The sequence below is a fragment of the Bos mutus genome, chromosome 6, assembly GCF_027580195.1.
Source record: "Bos mutus isolate GX-2022 chromosome 6, NWIPB_WYAK_1.1, whole genome shotgun sequence".
Classification (NCBI taxonomy): Eukaryota; Metazoa; Chordata; class Mammalia; order Artiodactyla; family Bovidae; genus Bos; species Bos mutus.
This window is the reverse complement of record NC_091622.1, coordinates 58,221,246-58,245,423: the sequence shown is the minus strand read 5'-3', so window position 1 is coordinate 58,245,423 and position 24,178 is coordinate 58,221,246. Positions and strand designations below refer to the sequence as shown.

The 24,178-nt window shown below is 40.6% G+C and overlaps 1 protein-coding gene across 1 annotated transcript in view; it reads right to left on the bottom strand.

Annotated features, from left to right (window-relative positions):
- The window catches only part of KLHL5 (kelch like family member 5), a 92,613-nt gene extending 72,269 nt beyond the window's left edge, over positions 1-20,344 (bottom strand). The window contains 1 exon segment of the mRNA XM_070372271.1: positions 19,890-20,344. The gene's annotated coding sequence lies outside the window, so the exon portion shown is untranslated.
- Between the last annotated feature and the right edge of the window lie 3,834 nt (positions 20,345-24,178).

Here is a 24,178-nt window from a genome sequence, read left to right as displayed (position 1 = left end):
GAACAAAAAAAGTAAGACTTTGATAAAAGAAAAACAGATGGTACCTAAGCATAGTGGACAGTTTGGATAGTCACTGTAGGTGGGATAATTCCTCTACTGTAAGACTGTGACTTTCTAAATGCATCGATTATTTTAAAAGGAAAGAAAAGACATGCACTAAGCCATCTATTCAAGTTGAAAACCCCTCTAGGAGGAGTCATGAAATAATATAGAGGTAAAACTAAACAATTAAGAAATAAAAAGAGAGAATTAGAGACCTAGCTCTAAAAATCTCTTCCCTTCTAGCAAGTTTAATCAAAGAAAAAGTAAAACTTAGGAAGAGGACAACATGACCATTAAAATATTTAAAAGATCTAATTCTGTTATTTTATTTAATTCTGTAGTTTCTCCTCTAATAATTGATACAAGAAAAATTTTAAATGTCAAATTGAATAAGGGTAATGACAGTGAAAGAGGAGAGTGAAAAAGTGGGCTTAAAGCTCAACATTCAGAAAACAAAATCACGGCATCTGGTCCCATCACTTCATGGCAAATAGATGGGGCAACAGTGGAAACAGTGTCAGACTTTATTTTTGGGGGCTCCAAAATCACTGCAGATGGTGACCGCAGCCATGAAATTAAAAGACGCTTACTCCTTGGAAGGAAAGTTATGATCAACCTAGATAGCATATTCAAAAGTAGAGACATTACTTTGCCAACAAAGGTCCATCTAGTCAAGGCCATGGTTTTTCTAGTAGTCATGTATGGATGTGAGAGTTGGACTGTGAAGAAAGCTGAGTGCCAAAGAATTGATGCTTTTGAACTGTGGTGTTGGAGAAGACTCTTGAGAGTCCCTTGGACTGCAAGGAGATCCAACCAGTCCATTCTGAAGGAGATCAGTCCTGGGTGTTCTTTGGAAGGATTGATGCTAAAGCTGAAACTCCAGTACTTTGGCCACCTCGTGCGAAGAGTTGACTCATTGGAAAAGACTCTGATGCTGGGAGGGATTGGGGGCAGGAGGAGAAGGGGACAACAGAGGATGAGATGGCTGCATGGCATCACCGACTCAATGGACATGAGTTTGAGTGAACTCCGGGAGTTGGTGATGGACAGGGAGGCCTGGCGTGCTGCGATTCATGGGGTCGCAAAGAGTCAGACATGACTGAACAACTGAACAGAAGTGAATAATGACAAATGTAGAGAATTTAGGTAAGCAAAGTTGGAAAATCCTCCTGAAAGACAGAATTTGCTGAAAAATCCTTCATAGCTAGGTCTCTAACAATTTCTGCCTAAGCTTAAGCCTGGGTATATATTTTGGGAAAAGAATCTTCACTTTAACAACATCTATTAAAGGTTATCTATTGATAAAGTAGCTTGCTACAGTTACCATGATAGAAAAGGGTCTATAGGACTACTTCCCAGTGTTAACACTGAATTCTTGGGCCAAATATTTTCCTTATGAAAAATATGTAGTAAACTTAGGCATTAATGTTTTCATGGCATGGAATTCAGAGTTAATTTAAATAAGACTTTTTCTTCTGCCACAGTAAATTTTACTATACAATATCATATTGTTTCACTCAAAAATTTATCCAATTCTGATGAGAAGTACTTCTTAGAGTAATTACTGATGAAAGATCAATACACATTAAAAGTCATTACACTTAAATTATTAAAATGGTTTGCAAGGGTTACACATAAAAATTAGATTGATCATCACTCTATCTCCTTGACCCTCTTCCTTTTTTTAATAGCACTTGTCACCATCAAGCATATTAGATGTTTATTCCCTAAATTAGCTGCAGTAGAGCTTTGGCTCACAGCTGTACCTAGCACTTAGAACAGTATCTGAAAGACAGGTGCTGAATAAGTATTTTTCTAATGAATGAATGAATCCAGTAACTATAAGAGCAATAATAAAAGACTTACACTTGAAATGTACACTTCTGGAATTATAAAATAAACTTAAGAATTGAATGTTAAAAAGAACATTAGAAAACATTTACTGCTGGTGAGAAAACCTCTTTAGTATTTTTTCAACTTAGGAAAATTCACAACATATTACTCTATGAATTTCTTTTTTTCTATTTTGTTCTCTGGGTATAAAAATTTTTATCACTTTGACATCTATTGGCTAAACAACAAATGTCTTTTCAGATCGATGTAACACTTTTTTTCAAATTGATTATCAAATTATACTGTAACTCTTTCTTGTTTTAATAACTTTGCTTTACTTAAAGTTGAGATACAAAGTGTCACACATTGTTTAAAACAGATGTGTCAATTATGAATACATTTCTCAAAATGTAATTAAAGAATCCACATGCAACTTCTGCTTCAAAACTGCTCAAATGTTAGTTTGTGAATTTATAAGATGAAGTTATTCAATATGACAATAGCAACACTGAGATGTCATTAAGATAAGACTGCTGATGAGCTCACTTCAACAGTGTGGCTTTCAAAGCTAAGGCTTCACTCAGCAATTCAAATTATAGTCATCCAGTAACTGGTTTATATGGGTAATCACTATTACACAAATCTCTCTGCACATGGAGTTTTCACAAACAACAGTGCTTGTTTTATGAATAATCAATTTTAATGAATCTATTCCTATAGTTTTAATATATACTAAATATACATATGTCATAAAACATATATATGGTATATGTTTTATATACCAGTAATATATATAGCATAAAACACATCAAGAACTAATTTACTGTACTAACTCAGCAGCACTTCACCTCCCCAGTTTTCCTCTCAACTAAAATAAGTTACAGCATATGATTTCAAAGAAACGTTTAAAGTTTGGTAATTCTAGGATACTTTTAAAACTGTTAAATTAAGTCTTTTATCAGAATTTGGCTTATTTTAACAATTTGAAGACATTTAATTCCACTAAAAATTTAAAATGTATGATATCAGAAAATGTTCATTAAGTACCTAGATCAGGAAAGATGTGAGATTTCATTTTAACTTTAATTTCAGAAATATAGTAGATACTCTGTACCTCTTTTCCAAACTCATAAAAGCAAACATTATAAAGGTAAAAAAGAATCCTGTAATTATATAAACTCAATAAACTGTGCTATATGTAGAAAGAACTCAAAGATGAGAAAATAGCAAAATTCATCAGGGCAGGGGTCACTATACTCCTAACAACTTGTATAGTGCACAACATTCAAACATTTCCTGAATTTAGACCAAAGAATAAATGACTAAATTAATGGCCTCTGTCCATGGGATTCTCCAGGCAAGAATACTGGAGTGGGTTGCCATTTCCTTCTCCAAAATTAATGGCACACACCTTCATCTGAAAGGTCTTAAAATACAGCAGAAGAGGGTTTTCAATGAAACCTTTACTAATTATCAAGGAGTAAATATGTCTTTTATTTGGGAAAAGATGAGGTTCTTGAGTTGAGAATTTTGAAGTATGCCTCAAAAAAATTAATTTGGCAAGTGAAGAATGGATTTGTAAGGGAAGATGCCATTGGTGGGAAAATCAGTTAGAAAACTCTTTGAGGTAAGAGGATAGTAACCTTGGCTAGAGGCAATGAGATCTGAAAGGGGAGTGGCTGTTAAAACCTACTACAGGGTCGGGCCTTATAAAATGCCCATGTCAAATGGATAGGAAGAGGTCAAAGATGACAACATTTTCAAACATGGATGGCTATGGGGGTTGAGTCGCTAAGTCATGTCGGACTCTTGCATCTCCATAGACTGTAGCCTGCCAGGCTCCTCTGTCCATGGGATTCTTCATGCAAGAATACTGGAGTACATTGCCATTTCCTTCTCCAGCTAATCTTCCCGACCGAGGAAACGATCCCCAGTCCCCTGCAATGCAGGCAGATTCTTTACTGATTGAACTATGCGGGAAGCGGAGGTGACTATACAAATGCTAATATTAACATAAATAGGTTAAGTAAGAAGGATACTGTATCCTTATATGTGTTAGTTGCAAAGAGTTCAACATGACTGAGCAACTAACACATATACATATATATATGATATATATATATATATATACACACACAAAATGTGGTCCACTGGAGAAGGGAATGGCAAACCACTTCAGTATTCTTGCCTTGAGAACTCCATGAACAGTATGAAAAGGCAAAAAGATAGGACACAGAAAGATGAACTCCCCAGCTCGGTAGGTGCCCAACATGCTATTGGATATCACTGGAGAAATAACTCCAGAAAGAATGAAGAGATGGAGCCAAAGCAAAAACAACACCCAGTTGTGGATGTGACTGGTGATGTAAGCAAGGCCCGATGCTATAAAGAGCAATATTGCATAGGAACCTGGAATGTTAGGTTCATGAATCAAGGCAAATTGCAAGTGGTCAAACAGGAGATGGCAAGAGTGAATGTCGACATTTTAGGAATCAGCGAACTAAGATGGACTAGAATGGGTGAATTTAATTCAGATGACCATTATATCTACTACTGCAGGCAAGAATCCCTTAGAAGAAATAGAGTAGCCATCATAGTCAACAGAAGAGTCCGAAATGCAGTACTTGGATGCAGTCTCAAAAACGACAGAATGATCTCTGCTCATTTCCAAGGCAAACCATTCAATATCACGGTAATCCAAATCTATGCCCTGGCCAGTACTGCTAAAGAAGCTAAGTTGGTTCTATGAAAACCTACAAGACCTAGAATTAACACTCAAAAAAGATGTCTTTTTCATTATAGGGGACTGGAATGCAAAAATAGGAAGTCAAGGAACACCTGGAGTAACAGGCAAATTTGGCCTTGGAGTATAGAATGAAGCAGGGCAAAGGCTAATACAGTTTTGCCAAGAAAATGCACTGGTCATAGCAAACACCCTCTTCCAACAACACAAGGGAAGACTCTACACATGGATATCACCAGATGGTCAACACAGAATTAAGACTGATTACATTCTTTGCAGCCAAAGATGCAGAAGTACAGTCAGCAAAAACAAGACTAGGAGCTGACTGTGGCTCAGATCATTAACTCCTTATTGCCAAATTCAGACTGAAATTGAAGAAAGGAGGGAAAACCACTAGACCATTCAGGTATGACCTAAATCAAATCCCTTATGACTATACAGTGGAAGTGAGAAATAGACTTAAGGGACTAGATCTGATAGAGTGCCTGATGAACAATGGATGGAGGTTCATGACATTGTACAGGAGACAGGAATCAAGACTATCCACATGGGAAAGAAATGCAAAAAAGCAAAAGAGCTGTCTGAGGACGTCTTACAAATAGCTGTTAAAAGAAGAGAAGCAAAAAGCAAAGGAAAGATATACCCATTTGAATGCAGAGTTCCAAAGAATAGCAAGGAGAGATGAGGCTTCCTCAATGATCAGTGCAAAGAAATAGAGGAAAACAACAGAATGGGAAAGACTAGAGATCTCGTCAAGAAAATTAGAGATACCAAGGGAATATTTCATCCAAAGATGGGCTCAATAAAGGACAGAAATGGTATGGACCTAACAGATACAGAAGATATTAAGAAGAGGTGGCAAGAACACACAGAAGAATTGTACAAAAAAGATCTTCGTGACCCAGATAATCACGATGGTGTGCTCACTCACCTAGAGCGAGACATCCTGGAATGTGAAGTCAACTGGGCCTTAGGAAGCATCACTACGAACAAAGCTAGTGGAAGTGATGGAATTCCAGTTGAGCTATTTCAAATCCTGAAAGATGATGCTGTGAAAGTGCTGCACTCAATATGCCAGCAAATTTGGAAAACTCAGCAGTGGCCACAGGACTGGAAAAGGTCCGTTTTCATTCCAATCCCAAAGAAAGGCAATGCCAAAGAATGCTCAAACTACCACACAATTGCACTCATCTCACATGCTAGCAAAGTAATGCTCAAAATTCCAAGCCAGGCTTCAACACTATGTGAACTGTGAACTTCCAGATGTTCAAGCTGGTTTTAGAAAAGGCAGAGGAACCAGAGATCAAATTGCCAACATCCGCTGGATCATCAAAAAAGCAAGAGAGTTCCAGAAAAACATCTATTTCTGCTTTCTTGACTATGCCAAAGCCTTTGACTGTGTGGATCACAACAAACTGTGGAAAATTCTGAAACAGGAATACCAGATCATCTGACCTGCCTCCTGAGAAATCTGTATGCATGTCAGGAAGCAACATTTAGAACTGGACATGGAACAACAGACTGTTTCCAAATAGGAAAAGGAGTATGTCAAGGCTGTATATTGTCACCCTGCTTATTTAACTTATATGCAAAGTACATCATGAGAAATGCTGGGCTGGATGAAGCACAAGCTAGAATCAAGATTGCCGGAAGAAATATCTATAGCCTCAGATATAAGGGCAGATGACACCACCCTTATGGCAGAAAGTGAAGAACTACTAAAGAGCCTCTTGATGAAAGTGAAAGAGGAGAGTGAAAAAGTTGGCTTAAAGCTCAACATTCAGAAAGCTAAGATCATAGCATCCAGTCCCATCACTTCATGGCAAATAGATGGGAGAAACAGTGGAAACAGTGGCTGAATTTTATTTTTTGGGGGGGCTCCAAAATCATTGCAAATGGTGACTGCAGTCATGAAGTTAAAAGATGCTTACTCCTTGGAAAAAATTTTATGACCAATCTAAACAGCATATTAAAAAGCAGAGACATTACTTTGCCAACAAAGGCCCATCTAGTCAAGGGTATAGTTTTTCCAGTAGTCATGTATAGATGTGAGAGTTGGACTATAAAGAAAGCTGAGCTCCGAAAAATCGATGCTTTTGAACTGTGGTGTTGGAGAAGACTCTTGAGAGTCCCTTGGACGGCAAGGAGATCCAACCAGTCCGTTCCAAAGGAGATCAGTCCTGGGTGTTCATTGGAAGGACTGATGTGGAAGCTGAAACTCCAATACTTTGGCCACCTGATACGAAGAGCTGACTTATTTGAAAAAACCCTGATGCTAGGAAAGATTGAAGGCGAGAGGAGAAGAGGACGACAGAGGATGAGATGGTTGGATGGCAACACCAACTCAATGGAGATGCTGCTGCTGCTGCTGCTAAGTTGCTTCAGTGGTGTCCGACTCTGTGCCACCCCACAGACGGAAGCCTACCTGGCTCCTTTGTCCCTGGGATCCTCCAGGCAAGAACACTGGAGCGGGTTGCCACTTCCTTCTCCAATGCATGAAAGTGAAAAGTGAAAGTGAAGTCGCTCAGTCATGTCCGACTCTTCGCGACCCCATGGACTGCAGCCTACCAGGCTCCTCCATCCATGGGATTTTACAGGCAGGAGTACTGGAGCAATGGACATGAGTTTGGGTCAACTCCGGGAGTTGGTGATGGACAGGGAGGCCTGGCATGCTGCAAGTCCATGGGGTCGCAAAGAGTACGACTGAGCAACTGAACTGTACTGAACTGATATATATAAGAAGGATACAGTTTCAGTAAGATTGAGTGACTTTAGACAAATTTGTCTTTAATTATGTATTTAGCAACCCAATAGCTAGGAATATGGAGTCTAGAATCCTATTTTCCTGCATGTATGCTCAGTCTCTCAGTCATGTCAGACTTTTTGTGACCCCATGGACAGTAGCCTGCCAGGCTCCTCTGTCCATGGAATTTTCTAGGCAAGAATACTGGAGCAGGTTGTCATTTCCTACTCCAGGGGATCTTCCTAACCCAGGGTTTGAATCTGCATTTCCTCCATCAGCAGGTGTATTCTTAATCACTGAGCCACCTGGTAAGCCCATGTTTAGCTTATAGTTTAAAATTAATCTGCAATCTATTTAAGAAACCAGAAATTTAAAGCCTGGATAGATATATCCTGGGCTGTTAACACTGATTATCTTTGCATTCTTTCCAATAGTTACCAAAAACACATGACATCAAAATTTCTCTTGTAATGAAAATAAGCTTAGAAATACAGTCTGAAATACAAAATTAAATTTCTAGCACAATGTTAAGTTTTTCACTCTGTTAAAAATACTTGGGAAATATTTCCAATTAATCAATAAAATTAAAAATACGTATTTAACTTAAATTCACCTATAACAAACTAAGAGATTTAGTTTAACTTTTTAAGTTACATGGTAGATTGAAAACTCAAAGTTGGAAACTCTTATATACACAGAAAATGAAGACTAGTTTCATAGTTATAGCCATTTAACACAAGGATTTTATTTCCTGCTGTACCCTAAAAGCATTGTGATCTTACTTACTTAACAGCAAGGTAAAAAAGATTAAGTGGGGTAAATTTTAACCTTTAAACTAAATTATGCCTCCTTGCTATGTGATGACATAGCATCCCAACTACTTGCTCAGATAACTTAATAATTTCATTGAAATTATTTACTTAATGTTTACTTTCTTCCCTGGACTGGAAACTCTATGAAGGCTGCAAAAAGGACTACAGTTTTGTAATGAATTGCAACACAGGAATTCACCTTCAATTTTAAAGTTGCAATACAGCATGGTAAAAATATACAGGGGCAAGCACAGGATCCTGACAACTGCAGAGGTCAAAGATACATTTCTAGTTAGCTGGAACTCTTGAGTATAATAAAAGCCCCATTGTTGGATGAAATCAATAGCTGCTCCATTAAATGAAAAAGTTAGTAAGCATAAAAATTGTATTTGCATATTCTTAAAGATTTTATTTCAAGTTAAAACACATAAATGCACATTCATTTACAAATCTTTTCATATAGGGTTAATGCCACATATTTGCTATGGGTCTCCTACTGAATTTGGGTCCTCTTTCTTGCATAAGCCATGCCCACCACGACCCACCATCTGTGATTTCCACTTATGGCTTCCAGAAATGGAGAGAGAACTTAAAAGCATTTCTGAAAGAGCATGAATATCGAATCCATTAGACCAGTGGTGTATCCACCACTAGATACACAAGAAGATACACCACAAGACATGTGCCAGAACATAAATTAATGCACTGCTTCCTTCAAGGAGAAAGTGTTACCATGAAAAAAATGTCAGTGGATCCAAACCCTGTGCTTGCTGCTGCTGCTGCTAAGTCACTTCAGTCATGTCCGACTCTGTGCGACCCCATACACAGCAGCCCACCAGGCTCCCCCGTCCCTGGGATTCTCCAGGCAAGAATACTGGAGTGGGTTGCCATTGCCTTCTCCAAACACTATGCTTAGTGATGTAGTTAATTTACATTCCAGTGTGGGCTCCTTACTTCCTTCAGTTCAGTCGCTCAGTCGCGTCCAACTCTTGGTGACCCCATGGACTGCACGCCAGGCTTCCCTGTCCATCACCAACTCCCGGGGCTTACTCAAACTCATGTTCATCTAGTCGGTGATGCCATCCAGCCATCTCATCCTGTCGTCCTCTTCTCCTCCTGCCTTCAATCATTTCCAGCATCAGGGTTTTTTCCAATGAGTCAGTTCTTCACATCAGGTGGTCAAAGTATTAGAGTTTCAGCTTCAGCATCAGTCCTTCCAATGAACATTCAGGACTGATCTCCTTTAGGATGGACTGGTTCATCTCCTTGCAGTCCAAAGGACTCTCAAAAGCACCAAAGAGTTGATGCTTTCTTTATGGTCCAACTCTCACATCCATACACGACTACTGGAAAAACCATAGCCTTGACTAGACAGACCTTTGTAGCAAAGTAATGACTCTGCTTTTTAATGCTGTTAGCCATAGCTTTTCTTCCAAAGAGCAAGCGTCTTTTAACTTCATGGCTGCAGTCACCACCTGCAGTGATTTTGGAGCCCGAGAAAATAAAGTCTGTCACTGTTTCCATTGTTTCTCCTTCTAGATGCCACGGAGTGATGGGACTGGATGTCATGATCTTAGTTTTCTCAATGTTGTTTTAAGCCAGCTTTTTCACCTCTCTCACTTCATCAAGAGGCTCTTTAGTTCTTCACCTTCTGCCATAAGGTGGTATCATCTGCATATCTGAGGTTATTGATATTTCTCCCAGCAATCTTCATTCCAGCTTGTGATTCATCCAGCCCAGCATTTCTCATGTACTCTGCATATAAGTTAAATAAGCAGGGTGACAATATACAACCTTGATGTTCTCCTTTCTGAATTTGGAACCAGACTGTTCTTCCATGTCCGGTTCTAACTGTTGCTTCTTGACCTGCATACAGATTTCTCAGGAGGCACGTAAGGTGGTCTGGTAATCCCAACTCTCTAAGTATTTTCTACAGTTTGTTGTGATCTACACAAACGTTTTGCCATAATCAGTAAAGTAGATATTTTTCTGGAATTCTCTTGCTTTTTCTAAGATCCAACGAATGTTGGCAATTTGATCTATGGTTCCTCTACCTTTTCTAAAACAAGCTTGAACATCTGGAGGTTCACAGTTCACATACTGTTGAAGTCTGGTTTGGAGATTCCTTGAGAATCTCTAATAGCCTAAAGAACCAGTTAGCTGGACCATGGATTTGAACACTTTGACAGGCTTTGCTTTGGACTTTGAGGATTTTCCCCCTACTCTTTTACAGTTTTCCAGGCTTCATCAAATTTGATAGCAAATTTGTTGTTTCCTTTATATTGAGACGATATACGAAAGCAGTCAACTTAATTTTCAAGAATAAAAAAAGTCTTTTCCTTACACTCCCATTAATTTACATGTTTATTAATGTTTTATAGTAAAAACAGGTTTGTGAATAAACACAACCAACTTTCAGTAAGTACCCAACTCAGTGGGTAAGCACAAAATCGTGTAGGTCTGCCCTGGAGCAACCTACTCAGCCATGACTGATCTCTCAGTCTTCAGGATCAGTAGGTACATTTTACAGAGGGAAGAAAGTGCATTAGGTTAAAGCCATGAGCCAGTGCAGAGGTAGCTGGTGTGGATTTTTCTGCTCTCACTGCCCCACATAATCACTTATTAATGGTACCCTAAGTGACACAGCAGAAAAAACTTGAGCCAATAACCAAGCCTCTCACCAGCTAGCACACAATTTGGACAAATCACTTCATCTCCTCCATCTTTGGTTTTCTCTTCAGTTAAATGGGATTCAGGAAGTAGCATGTACAAGTATCGAGAAAGAATTTTAATTTGTAACAGCAGCTACCATTTTGTGAATGTGTAAATGTGCAAGGTAACGTGTACACTTTATACTGAATGTGGCATTTGGTTGTTACAGTCACTTGGGAAACAGGGTTCATCCCTTTTACCCTTATATATGAGGAGACTGCAGTCATTTTGGAGCCCTCAAAAATAAAGTCTGTCACTGTTTCCCCATCTATTTGCCATGAAGTGATGGGACCGGATGCCATGGATCTTAGTTTTCTGAATGTTGAGTTTTAAGTCAACTTTTTCACTCTCCTCTTTCACTTTCATCAAGAGGCTCTTTAGTTCTTCTTTGCTTTCTACCATAAGGGTGGTGTCATCTGCGTATCTGCTTGCTCCTTGGAAGAAAAGCAATGACCAATCTAGAAAGCATATTAAAAAGCAGAGATATTACTTTGCCAACAAAGATCTATCTAGTCAAAGGTATGGTTTTTTCAGTGGTCATGTATGGATGTGAGAGTTGGACTGTGAAGAAAGCTGAGCGCTGAAGAATTTATGCTCTTGAACTGCATGTTGGAGAAGACTCTTGAGAGTCCCTTGGGCTGCAAGGAGATCCAACCAGTCCGTCATAAAGGAAATCAGTCCTGAAAATTCATTGGAAGGACTGATGCTGAAGCTGAAACTCCAACACTTTGGCCACCTCATGCGAAGAACTGACTCACTGGAAAAGACCTGATGCTGGGAAAGACTGAAGGCAAGAGGAGAAGGGGACGACAGAGGATAAGATGGCTGGATGGCACACTGACTCAATGAACATGAATTTGAGTAAGCTCTGGGAGTTGGTGATGGACAGGGAAGCCTGGTGTGCTGTAGTCCATGGGGTTGCAGAGTCGGACACAACTAAGCAACTGAACTGATGAGGCCACAAAATGAAGTGAGATTACATATATTAATAAATGGTGAGTAGCAGGGCTCAATTTGAATCCAGGACTGATTGTAAAGACTGTACAGTCAAGGATACCCCACTGCTTCTTGTTTTTTAGGTATTCTCATTTGCAGCTCATGACTACCTTGTGAGAAGTAGAGTAGGTAATTACCACCATTGTCCAAACTGGGAAGCAGATTCAGAGTATAGTTGATTTGATATCTAGGTTATCAAGGTTAGCTATTAAAAGACAGCCAGAGAACAGACTTAACATATCACTCCTAATGTAACAATATACTATTAAGTTCAACTTTATTAAGTGCCAATGGGGCATTTATTCACCAAGTTCAAATGCCTCACAGAGTCTGCCCCACTTAAGCTCCCTGCCAACCTGTCACTAATTCTCATAGGATGAAGTGCTGACCCACATTAATATCAAAAATACCTTTTCATCTCTCAACTGTATCAGTACTTAAAGACAGTAGAAGAGCAAGTAACATTTAAAAAATCAGCTAAATTAATATTTTATGGACTTTGTATCCCCAATTTATCTATACAAGTTATCACAACTGATATTCTGAAGATTATGGCATAATTATAACAAAACAGAGGTGGTGGTTTAGTCGCTAAGTAGTGTTCAACTCTTGCAACCCCAGGGACTGCAGCGTGCCAGGCTCCTCTGTCCATGGGATTCTCCAGGCAAGAATACCGGAGTGGGTTGCCATTTCCTTCTCCAGATGATCTTCCCGGCCCAGGAATCAAACCAGGGTCTCCTGCATTGCAGACAGATTCCTTATCAACCAAGCTAAAAGGGAAGCCCAATTATAACAAAATATTTACTTTTAAATAGCCCTTTGACTTGTGACAGGTAAAAAAGATTTCCTTGCTGCCCACTCCTGATTTTGTGAATATGTTATGACATAAGCATGAACGTCTTAATACCATAAATATGATGACAAACCACTGCTAACTTCCTGCCAGATACTGTATTTTTGGTATGCACATAGCTATCTTATGTGCCATAAAAAGTAATAATCCGGATAGCTATAATTTTGTTTTTTACTGACTCGAACAAAATTCAGTAAGTGTTTCTGTCTTGTTTGTAGCTTTACAGTGATGGAAAAAAGTGAGCAATCAGTACTCTTGAGACACTAATATAATCAAGCAAAACTGCCTGAGTTCTTGGAACACAATGTGTCAATCACAGATTAACTTGACTCTGTTGTAGCCCCAATCAGATTTTACAAACTGCATTTTATGTTAGACAGAACAGTGTTAAGCTCTGCAAGGAAAGGGTAAAAAGGTCAGTGTAAACAATAGGAGAAAAATGTAAAGCACTATGTTTCTCAACAGCTTATAATTAGAAATGGTTAATCACTACAAATGTCAAACCAGTTAGCCATTAAAGAAACTCCCTGGCTTGACCTATAACCAAGAACTAAAAAACAAAACAAAAAGGAAAGAAGAGAAAAAGCCAACAAATGACTGTTTTATAATTTAATTCCAGTAAAAAGCAAAATAAGGCAATCTAAGTGAGTCACATGGTGATCAGTGGAAACCAGTGGAAGCAAGGGTTATTTCTTAGTGTTAACCCAATGTTCTCAGGCAGTTCAGAGCCATTCTCTCAAACTCCCAGTCTCCAAGCTGGGAGAGGGGATGGCAAATAAACTTAGAAAAATGAGTGGTTTGGCCCCTCCATCCAATGTACCATGCAGAATCTGTCCAGTAATTCTAAACTCTGCAGAGCACAGAACTGAGTATCCCTTCTTTCTGCTTATCAGAGCTCTCTCTGCCCAAAGGGCAGGTTTAGTAGAAATGAGCCAACTGTCCTCAAATCTAAATCTCTAATTTGCTCTCCATACTAGAGCCAAAGTTAACCTTTCAAAGTGTTTAATTCTTGATCCCATCACTCTTAGTTAAAACTTTCCTCACCCCTTGCCCCCCCCAAAAATAAAAGGCAAGCTCTTTAGTATGGAATTTAGTGTTTTTGACGATCTAATGGTCCCGGCCTACCTTCCAGCCTTACCTTTCTCTTCTCTATTTCCCTCTATCTCATACTTCCTGTCATGAAAAGAGTTAAAACATACAACATTAAAGTTAACAAAATGAGTATTACTGAATACTTCCCAAATGAAAAGGATTATGGAAGACACTGTGGATAATGACAAGTGTGGGTAAAATCTTTTTCTCTTCTACTACCAACCTTCAGTTAACTCTCTTGGTTCTACTTCCTTGGCAATCTAATGAAGGAGGTATGTTAACTATGTTACCTGGCAACATTCCTCAAGTAAAAATGATCCCCCTGATTAGTAAATTTGCATCTGGACTCAGAGGAATTATAATGAACTATAAATACCTCACAAGAAGCCATGGCTTTGACTTTCCTAGGTGTGATAGCTCTTGAAATTGGCACATCCCTTGAGGGGACCCTGAAGTTAAATCTATGGAGTCATATAAGAGACAATGTCTCCTGTGGGACATGAGGTGTTTTAAGCCAAGCCGGCTCTGGGACCTACCTGATGTGAGCTTTGTTTCCTAGCACCTAAGCTTTCACGTAGGGAGATGTCTCCCAGGTGGCTCCATAAACTGCTTACATGGCCTGCTGTGAGGATCACAAGCACTGATGAGGAACATGTGATGCTGCCTTGCCAGCCAGCTGTGGTTCCTGTCTGATATCTTCTGAGTAAACAAGCCTACAGCAGTTTTATAAGTCTGAACCCAAGAAAACCCAATCATTTCCACAGCAACAAGACTGTTAAGAATGTCTTAAATGAGGTTGCAGATGTTCTACAATCTGAACCTAAACTCATTCCTCTTTTTGCCTTTTTTAGCCTAACATACAGCCCTGATAAATCCCACCTAATCTCATACACAGCTTTTACTCACCTTCCTCTGTTGTTACTCTTTTCTCCTGGGGATGCCCTCTTCCAGGTAACATATACCTCTCCACAGTCCATCCCTTCAGCCATCTGCTGAGGTGAAGCTATGGATGTTTTTCAACTCAAATGAACAGAGACATTGCATAGGTAAAGAATGGCTAGGAAACTCTGCTAGAAAAGCTAAGTACACAGTTTAAAGAAAAAGAATGGAAATTTATTGACAATAAAAATAGGTTACGTTGGTGGAGAAATACAGCAATAGCATGTTAAAGGGTAAAATGTCCAAGGAGACTGTCTAGACCAATTTGAAGGATAGAAAGGAATAGAAAAGCAGTCTTCCTGCATTATTAGTCATGGGAAGAAACAAGGGAGCCCTGTATTAGCATCAGAAGTACGTGATTTATAAGCATTAGACAATTCAGTAATCTGTACCTTGGGAGAGGGAAGAGAGATGGCTGACAGTATTACAATGGAGATGGCATCTGCCAGTGTTCTGGGAGGGGATATTGTTGCTACAAGTCAGCTCCAGTTCTAACTTCTTATCCTGATTATTCTCCTGTCCCACCAGATTTGCCAGCTGATGTTAATTATGTAGTAGCACTTTCATGGACATCACAGGTTTCTTTCATCCTAAGCTATTTGAACTGCTTCTCTCTCTATTACAAAATTGTCAATTATCCTAACTTGTTATACTTTAGGGCCAACTCGATCATTTCCAGACTCTGATAGTAAATTACCTTAAGAACTAACCAAGATGTGGCACTTAGAAAAAAAGTAGTTCTTCTGAAATGGCCAAAGGCTCTAATTCGTTTCAAGTGTGTGAACTCTTAGGTTAAACGCACCCATTTAAGAGCAGAACAGGGAAAGCCAGCCAACAAAGAGGAATGAAGTGTATGTGTGGAAAGAGACACTGGCAAGAAATTATAGATATGGAGAGGAAAAGCAGCTCCAGCTCCTAACTTTCTGCTATAGATGCCAGTTGCCTCTGAGCAACTCACGTCCTGCCCTTGGATTCTTTGACAGACAGCTGTATCACTTTTCTAACAAAACACTCTTTCTGCTTTAATTAATTTTCTATAACGTCACCAAATAATCCCTATGACCAAAAAGATGATTAGAAGCAAAGTGTAATGATGTAGATATACATAACCAAGTTTTATCATATTAGAAGATTCTATTTATGTTATTTTAAAGAGAAAAAAAGGAGAGAGAGAATTCAATTGTAGCTGTTTTCTGTTGGTATAAACTTCCCATTCAGCTTTTTACCCTCATAGGATCTAACACAGGGCCTCATACAATACCACATTTAACAAATGTTTACTGAATGGACATATAATTAAAAAACAATGAAGTTCACTTGGCCAAACACTTTGTCTAATTGGGAGTTTCCAAAAGCACTTCAGTTCCAATTAATAAAAAATGTTCTTTATAATTCTCATTAGCATAATTCTATGATTACATATACACAAAGAAACACTGTTTTCTATTCCCTAAATAGAATACTGAAAAACATGGTTTGGATTTGATTTATTCAGACTATGTTAACTCATGGAACTATAAAGTCTGCTTAGCTGTAGTCCAAAAGACCATCCCAAGATTAGTCCCCTTCTCCTCTTTTTGGTTACAAGACAGAATTACATTTCCCCTCCTCCTTGAAGTTGGGTTGCAGTCATATGACTTGTTTGGCCAATGAAATGGCAGTGGAAGTTATGTGTGTCATTAAAAGTCTTTAAAAGCCAATGTGCAATTTATCACATCCTTCTCCCTGCCTAATAAATGTGGAAGCAGGTGTTAAGATGAGCCTCTGACGATCTGGGGCGCTAAATGACTACTGGAACAGAGCGCTCCTGCTGACCCTAACTGGACACTTAGCATGACTGAGAAACAATCTTTTGTTGTTTTAAACCACTAAGATATGAGGGTCTTTTTTTTTTTTACCAAATAAATGAAGACAATGAATACCTTTGGCCCTCAATTTATCTTCAGGATGGTAACATTTTATATAGTATTGAATCATTTCTAGCAGAGTGTCCCCAACCTCTGGGATCTAACGCCTGACGATCTGAGGCAGGGTTGATACAGTGATAATAGAAATAAAGTGCACAATAAATGTAGTGCGCCTGACTTATCCTAAGACAACACCCCCCACCCCGCCCCCCGCACCCTGCCCCATCTGTGGAAAAACTGTCTTTCATGAAACCCATCCCTGTGCCAAAAAGGATGGGGACAACTGATTTATAGAATACTTTCTTATAGAAAGTATTATCTAAGTCTCCTAAGTTATTATCCTAAGTCTCCAAAGTCAAACACAAGAACTGAGCGGAGTCAAAATTTTGGACTAATCCCTCATTCTCTCAACTCTCACTACTTGCTATCTGAAACTCACAGGCCAAATATATTTGGATAGGATATTTCTTGCTGTTCAAACTCTTGCCATCTATACTCAGGAATGGAAATAATTTATAATAAAGGATTCTTGATACATTATTTCATTTGGACTCTTAAAGCTGTTTTTCCACTACTCAGTACCTATTAGACTCTCAACATTCATTTAATGAACTGCATACTGTCATCATTCTAATCTTACAAATAAGGAAACAGATTCAGAGAGGTTCATAAACTTACTGGAAAACAACCCTGTGCATTAATGGCACAATCCCAGATTTTCTGGCTCCAAATCCCTTTCCATTATGTATCATGCTTTCCAAGATGCCTTATAGCTACAGAATTCCAGGTTTGACAGTAATAGTGCCAGTAGTGTTTGGAATAAAAAGCAAATATTAATACTGTATCTATATCCAAGAATAATTAAAATCATCCTTTAAGGGGTTCTACTTGCCTAAACCTAGTTTAATTCAAGATCCCAAGTTCCTTGAAGCACAGAACAACAGGAAGAAGTTCTAGAGATCATTTGGTCCAACAGGCAATTTGCAGAACAACTGTAAAAGAACTCTGGGGGAAACTAGCCTTTTCCTTGATGTAAAATATTTTAAAATTCTGGGCTACCTAGGTGCCGCAGTGGTAAAGAACCCACCTGCCAATGCAGAAGACACAAAGAAATATTGGTTCAATCCCTGGCTCAGGAAGATCCCCTGGAGGAGGATATGGCAACCCGCTCCAATATTCTTGCCTGGGAAATTCCACGGACAGAGAAGCCTGGCAGATCACAGTTCAAGGGGTCGCAAAGTGTCTGACACAACTGAGCACATACACACATTTTAAAATCCTGACTTTTATCTTTACTTTGGCTCTTAATAAATTGGTAAACCTCAGGCCCTTTGCTCTCTCATTCTTATCAAATCTCAGCTGTAAGAAATATTCACAAAGACTGCTTGAAGGATAAGCAATCCACCCACTTCTACAGGTTCAGTGGTTTTCAATTCGTGGTCCATATCAAATAAATTTGGAGAAGGTCACACAATACAGCCCCCTTTACGAAAGTAAACTAACATTAGCCAAGAAACTGAGGGGGAAAAAAAACCCTGAAATTTGTTTAAGCCAGTTATCTCAAACTTATTTAAGCTAAAATCTTATTTCAAGAAATAAACTACTGATTTCTCATGCCTCAGAATACAGTTTGGGAAATACTATTCTAGGTAACTCTACACGTTATGAATGGATCATTATGAAAGGCTTAACGCCTTTACAGAACTTAACTTTAGAGTCTTACTATTGCTCTATACTGAAGTACATTGTTATCCAAAATTCATCAGTTTCTGTAGATACCTTAAAAATGTTGTCAACTGCATCACAACAATCTCTTTTAATTAGGCCCCATGAGAAACCATTCCTCTCGGGCCTAATTATTGGAAAATGCTGGGCTTAGGCAGAAGAATTGGTCTGTTTTTATCTCAGAATTTGAAATACACTGAAACTTACTTTATTCCTCTCTCTCTCCTCCCCCTGGCTGCTAGCGATGTTCAGAGCCAAAACTGTGACTCGCCTCTAGTACAGGATCTCATGCACTTGGTGTTATCTTACCCTTGACTTTTTTCCCTGCTCTGCTTCAACTTTTTATTTAATTTTGTTTCACCCCACAGTACCATATGGACATTACGTTGCTTTAAATCATTTTTGGAACTATTATACACATCAAGTTCTATTTTCTTACAATTTCATACTGATTTCTCCCTACCTGTCCCAGTACCCCGAAATATCAGTGTCACCTTTGTGTAAAAGTATTCATACAGCTTTGAGAAGCCAACAGAACATACACATTTACAATACAGTCATATTCACTATGCTTAAAACCAAAGGAGGTCATTATTGGTTTTTCAGCGGTCTAATAACCAAAAAGACTTATTAAACTGTTTTTTAAACGGAAGGACAATTGCCATTTATTGGGTACCAGTAACAGCTAGGCACTTAATACACAACACTTTCGTTTTTTTTTTTTTTTTTTTAAAGCAAAGACATTGGCATATACATTATCTCTGGAAAAATGCGCAAGAAACTGGTAATACTGCTGGGTGGGGCGAGACAGCGTATCTCTTCTGTACTGTGAATTTTGTAAATGTATCATTAAAAAAAAATTTTTAATGAATCGATAATAAAGACGGCAGAAATGCTTTACTCTTTAATACACCAAACTTTCTTCGTCATGTTTTGATCTCTGGGTACGACTGTGAAATGCCTAAATGAAAAAGTTTCAACCAGAACTGAAATGCCTAAATCTCTGAGAAAGTTTCAACCAGACACGCTGGTTTTTCTTGAAATAAAAGTCTCTTTCTTATTTTCCACACTCCCAGGGTGAGGCAATTACTCAGAAACTTAGCTTATGGTAGCCTGAGGGTAACGAGGGGAAAAAAAAAATCCAGAATGGTTTCCAGTTAAGTTTTATTGGTAGAAGAGTAGGGGGAGGAAGCACTGATTCTGGATAGCAGCCCACGCCGCAGCCCACCGGCCACAAACGCCGCGTCTAGAACTTTGCATAACTCGAGAGCGGCCCAAACGCCGCTCCGGGCTGGCGACTGAGCGGCGGGAGGCCGGACCGCGGTTCGAGCCCCGGGAGGTCCCCGCCTGGCCCACCCTCCGGAGCGAGACGCCCGGGGCCGCCTCTCCGAGGGCCCGGCAGGAGGGTCGCGTGGGGGCGGGGAGCGGGCCTCGGTGCACGGCCGACCCGCCGCGGCCCCCTCCCCGGCGCCGAGGAGGAAGTCGCACTTACCGCGTCGGGCTCCGGAGGCGGCCGGGGGTCACGGCGGGGCGGGGCGGCCAGGCGGGCGGAGGGAAAGCAGGAGGCGGGGGCCGGCGGGCCGAGGAGGAGGATGCTCGGCCCCTCGGGCGCCCCCAACCCCTTCCAGGTGGCCTCACGCCCGCCGCCGGCCGGCCCGGGGCGGGCCACTCCTCCTCCGTCAGGCGGTGCGAGGCCAGGGGGCGAGAAACTCGTCAGGCAGCGCTGGAGGGGGGCCAGCTGGCGGTTGGGGGTCGGGGGCCCGCTAGCCCAACAGTCCCGGCGCAGCGCTAGCAGCTGCCTGCCCCGCCCCCTTCCGCCAGGCTCCGCCCCCCCCTCGCCGGCCCGCTAGCCCCCGGAGACCGCCGCTGCCGCGGGGTTGGTGGTTTCCCTTCTGGTTTCCCTTCCCCCCCGGCCTGGTGCGCGCCGACGGCCTGGGCAGTCGGGGGAGAAGGGAGGGGAGCGGCGGGGTGCAGCAGGGGCCGCTTGTGGGGGAGGGGGACGTCAGGCTGGGTGGGGCTCTGGGGGAGGGGGCGGGGCGCGGAGGACCTGACAAAGATTCCGGTTGTTCCCTGCCCCTTGAAACCGGGATAAGGGAAAATTCCTGGGGGTGGAAGTTTAGGAAGAGGTCCCTCTGCAGGGCTGGAAGGCGATCAGAGAGCCGGGCTGTGTTGTTGTTGTTGGTTTTTTTTTGATTCCTTGGAGGACAGGACTGTATTGTCCTAAAGCTTTGGGGGAACTCACCAAGAGTTGCCTCTTTTCTCCAGACTCTCTACCCCTTCCCCATGCAACACGCTGGTAATTATTGCGCCCCATAGTGGGTTTGTGGATACGTGTCATGATAATTACGATCCTCAACTTTGGGGTCATAATCATTGTTTTCTAATGGTGGGATAATAGGAATTCCGCTGAAGTTGGTTCCTTCTTTATTCCTCTAGCCAATATATATTAATGCATGTATTTATATATATAGTGTGTGTGCGTATATGTATATATGCCAGGTGCTGAGAATTCAGTTTATTCAGCGCCTGTATCCCAACACCAATCGAAAGCGCTTCATATGGCTTAACTCAATCAGTCTTAAGCAAAGCAGCTAAGGTCCCTGCACCCACGGAGCTCATGGTGGATAAGGGAAGGAAGAGGCCCCCTTAGTTTGTCTCTAAGTGTTGTGTAAAGGAAATGTCCACTTGGTTTCTGTTTTCAAAGTAATGCGTCTGTTCATTATTTTCAGATTTAGTGCTCCTGTGATACATTGTCATCCTGTCCGTGAGGTTGCATTTCGTCAGTCCTCCCAAAATGAAATTTGCACTGGAGATCTTTAGTGTGTGTCCATAATGAAAACCCAATGCAAGCAAATGGTCCAGAAGACTGATGGGTCAAGTCAACAGCAGAACAACTTGGCCAAATTGCGTTCGTGGCAACAGCCTGGGGTGGCTGCGAGATTTAGGGATCTATGTTTGTACACCCCCACTTGGGGAAGTGGTTAGAAAAACCAACAGAATGTAAAACACTGAGGCATTGATATGGACTGCTAGTTCAAAAGGAAGTGGATGGGCTGATTTTAAACTGTTACAATCAGGAAGAGATACTTTATAAAATCCCAGTGAGAGCTCCAACCACAAAGCACAGGATGCATTTTTTTTTTTTTAATCAGAGCCACCTGGAAGAGACTCCCCACTTCCTCTTTGCAATCACACCTACATGCATGGATAAAAATTACTTGAATAGCATTGTCTTTAATTACAAAAGACAGCTGTGAAACCCACAGTTTGAATTTTTGGAGTTGAATGCTATTTTTCAGCCTTCATTTGATTTCTCCGTGTTAACATTTGTGCACATTCACAGCAAATGACATTGCTCTCATAGTTTTGTTTCCTCTCATCATTATTTGTTGTTCAGTTTTGGAAATTTAATTCAGTCTTTTGGGTTTATAGTGAGAAAGGCTAGAAAAGCATTACAATCAAATCAGATTACAATTGTAGTTGTAAAAAGAAAATGAATCCTAATTTAAGAAATAGGAATTCCTTCTCCTTTATTTCATACTAAATATATTGTTTGAAGTCTATCAAAATTGGGAGAGGAGTACGTCTATATTGCCTATATTATCACCCTGCTTGTTTACCTTATATGCAGAGTACATCATGGGAAATACCAGGCTGGATGAAGCACAAGCTGGAATGAAAATTGCCGGGAGAAATATCAATAACATCAGATATGCAAGTGACACCACCCTTACGGAAGAAAGCGAAGAACTAAAGAGCCTTTTGATGAAAGTGAAAGAGGAGAGTGAAAAAGCTGGCTTAAAACTCAACATTCAAAAAACGAAGATCATGGCATCCAGTCCCATCACTTCATGGCAAATAGATGGGGAAAAAATGGAATCAGTGAGAGACTTTATTTCCTTGGGCTCCAAAAATCACTGCAGATGGTGACTGCAGCCATGAAGTTAAAAGACGCTTGCTCCTTGGAAGAAAAGCTATGACAAACCTAGACTACATATTTAAAAGCAGAGACAAGTTTACCAACAAAGGTCAAAGCTATGGTTTTTCCAGCAGTCATGTATGGATGTGAGAGTTGGACCATAGTGAAAGCTGAGCACCAAAGAATTAATGCTTTTGAACTGTGGTGTTGGAGAAGACTCTTGAGGGTCCCTTGGACTGCAAGGAAATCAAACCAGTCAATCTTAAAGTAAATCAATCCTGAACATTCATTGGAAGGGCTGATGCTGAAGCTCCAATACTTTGGCCACCTAATGTGAAGAACTGACTCATTGGAAAAGATCCTGATGCTGGGAATGATTGAAGGCAGGAGGAGAAGGGGATGACGGGGGATGAGATGGTTGGATGGCATCACCGACTAGATGGACATGAATTTGAGTAAGCTCTGGGAGTTGGTGATGGACAGGGAGGCCTGGTGGGTTGCAGTCCATGGAGTCGCCAAGAGTCAGACATGACTGAGTGACTGAGCTGAACTGAAATCTATTCTCTTTGATTTACTAATTTTGTTTTCAGGTTATTTGTTCCACCACCCCAATGAAAGCAAATCAAATATATATCCCTTATGACCTGACATCCTGCTGTTGGCCTCAGCTGACAGCATGCTTACTCTCAGGCTGTTCCCCACAGTGGATTTCTTTTCTGCCATCACACCAAGCATTTGCCAGTGAAGTCTTTGCATGTCTCTGTTTGGAACACTCTTAGCCATACACACGACTGTCTCCCTTTTCCTTCATGTCACCTTTCCTGACTGTGTTATGTAAATTTGCAAACCATAACCTCCACTCCATCTCCTTATTTCTCACCACTTAGCACTGCTGCTGCTGCTACTGCTGCTGCTAAGTTGCTTCAGTCGTGTCTGACTCTATTCGACCCCATAGAGGGCAGCCTACCAGGCTCCCTGGTCCCTGGGATTCTCCAGGCAAGAACACTGGAGTGGGTCCACTTAGCACTACCTGACATTTATCTGTTTCTCTGCTCCCACTAGAATATAAACTTCAGGACAGCAGAACCTTGTCTTTGTAGTTCACTGTTACATTTCCAGTGTTGTCTGTCACATAGTAGATATGTGCGTGCATGCTAAGTCACTTCAGTTGTGTCCAACTCTATGCAACCCTATGGACTATAGCCAGCCAGGGTCCTCTGTCTATGGGATTCTCCAGGCACGAATATTGGAGCCGGTTGCCATGCCCTCCTCCAGAGAATCTTCCCCACCCAGGGATCTTATGTCTCCTGCATTGGCAGGTTCTTTACCACTAGTACCACCTGGGAAGCTCCACATAGTAGTTGGTGGTGGTGGTGGTTTAGTCACTAAGTCATGTCCAACTCTTGTGACCCGTATACGTGTGAGCCTGCTAGGCTCCTCTGCCCATGGGATTTCCCAGGCAAGTATACTAGAGTGGGTTGCCATTTCCTTCTCCACATAGTAGATACTCAGTAGCTATCTTTTGAAGGAATGAATGGCTTCAGATAGGAAAGATAGGTTGTATTCCTTTTTGTAATGGCCAAAGGGCTTTCATGAAATTTATCTTGTAACTGAGGTCATCTGACTTAGACATATTAATGAGGTCTCAAATGCAGCCTGGTTTTATCGTATTTAAAATTAGAATTAGAAAATGGTAGTTTTTAACCTCTTATTCTGGCAATATACTAAGAAACAGGAGTTGAAGCATTCACAGCTAAGAATTTATGGTAAGATCTTACAACTTGGGCCATAAATGGATCCATAGAATCAGAGAGTAATAATAGATCAATAAATGCTGTCAAAGTCTTAGTATTTTTTCCCTG